We start from the raw sequence: 5,268 nt of genomic DNA on the forward strand, positions 1-5,268 counted from the left end.
AAGCTGAGAGGAACCAAGAGAATCTGAGAGGAACCGAGAAGAGTTTTACTGAAACTTCCGAATGTGCACAAGTTCCTGAAAGTTTGTTGATTTCTACCTCCAGTGAAAATATGAAGCAGTAGAGATTTTTAATCACTTCCCTGTCCTCTGAAACTCAAACATTCTTTATCTATTTTTTTGGCTCCTGAAAGTGTCATTATTTTCCAACTCCAGGGAATTTCATCCTAATCTGTTCCACCACAGCATTTAAGTAGCATGACGCTAACTCTAACTACTGGGCTGAAGGCCTTCTTACTGTCCACCACTTTAACCTACAACCAAAATCACCAAGATCTACAGGTCATGGGCACAGAGTTCTGGGTCAAAACAAGATACAGAAACACGTTTTGCAGTAAAAAACATGTGACAGAAACAGACGTGACACCTAAACACATGTGACACCGAAATATGATGCAGAAACCAATGCCACTGAAACAAGTCAAGTCAAGTCAAGTTCATTTCTATTGCGCTTTTCACAACAGACATTGTCTCAAAGCAGCTTTACAGAAAATCAACAGTGAAGGTGAATGATGTGTATTTATCGGTAAAGAGCAGCCGTGGCGACTGTGGAAAGGAAAAACTCCCTTAGATGTTATGAGGAAGAAACCTTGAGAGGAACCAGACTCAAAAGGGGAACCCATCCTCATTTGTGTGACATCAAGAGTTTGATCATAAATCTTTCAACAATACAGAACACTGGAGAGTGAGAACTAACATGAGCACTGGAGTATAATATTATAAGTAAATGTTCTTTCTACAGTCTTTATGGTTATAAAACTAGGAGCTACTGAGCAACTCATAAAATAGCTCAACATCTGAGATCATCACAGATCCAACACCAGCTTCTCCATGCCAGAATCTTTAAACACTCCAGGAGGTCCAGTGTCCAAACTCCACATGAAGTGGGATTCAATTGGCACTGGTACGTCTCTAAATGGTTCAGGATGTTTGTAGGCATCTACTTCTTTAAAGGTCCACAATCTTCACGAGGTGGGACGTGACTGGAGCTGGAGCAACCTCAGGAAGCCTCAGGATGGGGAGAGAAAGAGAAGAACTCCCTGAGATGCAGAAGGAAGAAACCTTGAGAGGAACCAGACTCAAGAGGAAGCCTCTTCCTCATCTGGGTGCCACCAAATGTCCATTTATTACAGATAAACGATGTTGAGGTGCAGTGATGGTGATCAGAAGCAAAGCAAAGTCAAGTTAAGTCAAGTTTATTTCTATTGCGTTTTTACAACAGACATTGTCTCAAAGCAGCTTTACAGAAAATCAACAGTGAAGGTGAATGGTGTGTATTTGTCCCTGATGAGCAGCCGTGGCGACTGTGGAAAGGAAAAACTCCTTAGATGTTATGAGGAAGAAACCTTGAGAGGAACCAGACTCAAAAGGGGAACCCATCCTCATTTGTGTGACATCAAGAGTTTGATCATAAATCTTTCAACAATACAGAACACTGGAGAGTGAGAACTAACATGAGCACTGGAGTATAATATTATAAGTAAATGTTCTTTCTACAGTCTTTATGGTTATAAAACTAGGAGCTACTGAGCAACTCATAAAATAGCTCAACATCTGAGATCATCACAGATCCAACACCAGCTTCTCCATGCCAGAATCTTTAAACACTCCAGGAGGTCCAGTGTCCAAACTCCACATGAAGTGGGATTCAATTGGCACTGGTACGTCTCTAAATGGTTCAGGATGTTTGTAGGCATCTACTTCTTTAAAGGTCCACAATCTTCACGAGGTGGGACGTGACTGGAGCTGGAGCAACCTCAGGAAGCCTCAGGATGGGGAGAGAAAGAGAAGAACTCCCTGAGATGCAGAAGGAAGAAACCTTGAGAGGAACCAGACTCAAGAGGAAGCCTCTTCCTCATCTGGGTGCCACCAAATGTCCATTTATTACAGATAAACGATGTTGAGGTGCAGTGATGGTGATCAGAAGCAAAGCAAAGTCAAGTTAAGTCAAGTTTATTTCTATTGCGTTTTTTACAACAGACATTGTCTCAAAGCAGCTTTACAGAAATCAACAGTGAAGGTGAATGGTGTGTATTTGTCCCTGATGAGCAGCTGTGGTGACTGTGGCAAGGAAAAACTCCCTTAGATGTTATGAGGAAGAAACCTTGAGAGGAACCAGACTCAAAAGGGGAACCCATCCTCATCTGGGTGACATCAAGAGTTTGATCATAAATCTTTCAACAATACAGAACACTGGAGAGTGAGAACTAACATGAGCACTGGAGTATAAGATTATAAGTAAATGTTCTTTCTACAGTCTTTATGGTTATAAAACTAGGAGCTACTGAGCAACTCATAAAATAGCTCAACATCTGAGATCATCACAGACCCAACACCAGCTTCTCCATGCCAGAACCTTTAACACTCCAGGAGGTCCAGTGTCAAAACTCCACACATGCAGTGGGATCCAATTGGCGCTGGTACGTCTCTAGGTAGTTTGGGATGTTTGTGAGTTCGGCATCTACTTCTTTAAAGGTCCATAATCTTCATGAGGTGGAACGTGACTGGAGCTGGCCAAAACTCAGGAAGCCTCGGGATGGGAAGAGAAAGAGAAGCAGTGGAGAGGAATTAGCGTAGCTGCTGTTCATGATATTAACAGCACAAGTTGATAATGTGATGTGATCAGATGTTCTGGAGCACAAGGTTATGATGTGATGTGTGTTATGTGTAGAACTCGCTAAAAACATACGTCTTTAATCTGCACTTAAACTGGGAGAGTGTGTCTGAGCCCCGAACACCGTCAGGAAGACTATTCCAGAGTTTAGGAGCTAAATGTGAGAATGTTCTACCACCTTTAGTGGACTTTACTATTCTAGTAACTACTAGAAGTCCAGAGTTTTGAGATCTGAAGGAGCGTGACGGATTGTAGCATGTTAGAAGACTGGAGAGATACATGGAGATAAACCATTTAGTGTTTTGTAGGTAAGAAGCAGTAGTTTGTAGTGGATTTGAATCTTAACAGGAAGCCAGTGTAGGGATGAGAAGATTGGGGTTATATGGTGATATTTTCTCGACCTTGTGAGAACTCTGGCTGCTGCATTCTGAACTAAGTAAAGCTTGTTTATTAATGATGCAGGACATCCACCTAGTAATGCATTACAGTAGTTTATTCTGGAGGTCATGAACGCATGGATGAGCTTCTCTGCATCAGATATAGACAACATGTTTCTTAGCTTAGAAATATTTCTAAGGTGTAAAAAGCTTTTGTAACTTGGTTGATATGATTTTTGAAACACATGACACCAACACACGTGACACAGAAACATGTGACTGAAACACGTGGTGCAGAAACCCTGCTTTAACAATTTATGCTTTTTTTAATGTATTATTAATCAGAGGTGGCAAAAGTACACACATCCTTTACTTAAGTAGAAGTGCAGATACTCATGTTTTAAAATACTCTGGTAAAAGTTGAAGTACTGATTATACTTTTTTACTCAAGTGAAAGTAAAGAAGTCTTGACTCGGACATGTACTTAGTAAAAAGTAAAAAGTAGTAATTACTTCTACCTGTTTTAGTGTCACATATCATGATATTAATGATAGATAGATAGATAGATAGATAGATAGATAGATAGATAGATAGATAGATAGATAGATAGATAGATAGATAGATAGATAGATTGATTGATTGATTGATTGATCCTTATTGTCATTGCATTGTACAGGTACACAGCAATGAAATGCAGTTTGGCATCTACCAGAGTTGCAAAAAGTAGCAATCGTGCAAATAGTGAAGATAAATATGTATCATATGTACAGCATGTAAATTAATATAAAGGCTATACCAGTGCAGAGATGTGTGGACATCATTAAGAAGTACAGATAGATGTTCTAAGGCAATGGCATTGAAGAGGAAATGTGCAGAAGTGCAAGCTGAATAGACAAGTCTACTATATATATATATATATACACACATTATATACACATATATACATGACTGTGAAATGTTGGGCAGAATGTACAGTGAGGATATAAATATATAAAGATACATATAGATAAAAATAATGCAGATGTAATGAGGAGTGAAAATGATATACTATGTAATATGTACATTGTATGTATAATTGTACAGAGGCTGTCAATCAAATATTTATTTATTTATATCAATATTTAATCGCAACTAAATCGCACATTTCTATCTGTTCTAAATGTACCATATATTAATACTTCCTGTTGTTAATACTTTAAACAACATGGACATGGAGAAATATGGATCCAACATAGAGCATGAAGACAAAAAATTCTTGTAAATGTTTTTAAGTAATAATGGTGGTTTGACGTAAATCATCAGGACACCAAACGGAACCTTTGCTATGTTTCCACACGGACAGTTAATGAGGTGATACCGGAGAAAGTGCACCTCATCAAGTCAAATCAAGAAACTTTTATATATAATCATAGACATTTTACAGATTAGAATGATGAATTGTTTTTATCTGTACGATCAATAAAACGCCCCTCAGAGGGTAAATTGTGTAAAACATGGCGGATTTAGCGTTTGATTTGAGACTTGGAATAAAGGAATAAAACAAAAGTTTACTGATTAAAAATATTTTTATCTGGAGTTTATTTATTTATATTATATCTAAGTAAAGAAAGGACATCATAAATTAGTGAATGTTTTGCTGAAGGTTTTAATTTTGACTCTTTTATATTTAGATATTTATTTTTTATAAATATTATATTTTTTATAAAAATGGTAAAACAGAAATGTGCGCTGAATTGATAGCGTTAATAACATCTAGTGCCGTTTAAAAGAATTTTGCAAAACCAATTAAAAATGTTGTTACCTAATGAATGTGTCCAGGCTGAAGATCCACATATAGAACACAAGCAGAGAAAAGATGATGATGATGATGATGATGATGATGATGATGATGATGAAGATCAGGAATGTCTCTGTTTTCAGTCATGTTTACATCACTGACTCCCTCTGTCTCATCCACGTTAGCTTTACTTCTTACTGCCTTCTGCCTGCTGATTCTGAGCTTCGTAAACTAGTCTACATCTGTGGTGAGTGAGAGTCAGGACTTTATACACCAGTGGATTGAAAAAGACACACAATGACAGGAAATCAGTTGATGGGCTGAAATCAGCACAGTGAAAATAAAAATATTGACATTTCAACAAATCAATTAATTAAAACTAAAGTAACGAGCTGGTTTTGAAAATGTAAGAAGTAAAATGTACAGATATTTGTGTAAGAATG

This window comes from Silurus meridionalis, chromosome 27 (assembly GCF_014805685.1).
Source record: "Silurus meridionalis isolate SWU-2019-XX chromosome 27, ASM1480568v1, whole genome shotgun sequence".
Lineage (NCBI taxonomy): Eukaryota > Metazoa > Chordata > Actinopteri > Siluriformes > Siluridae > Silurus > Silurus meridionalis.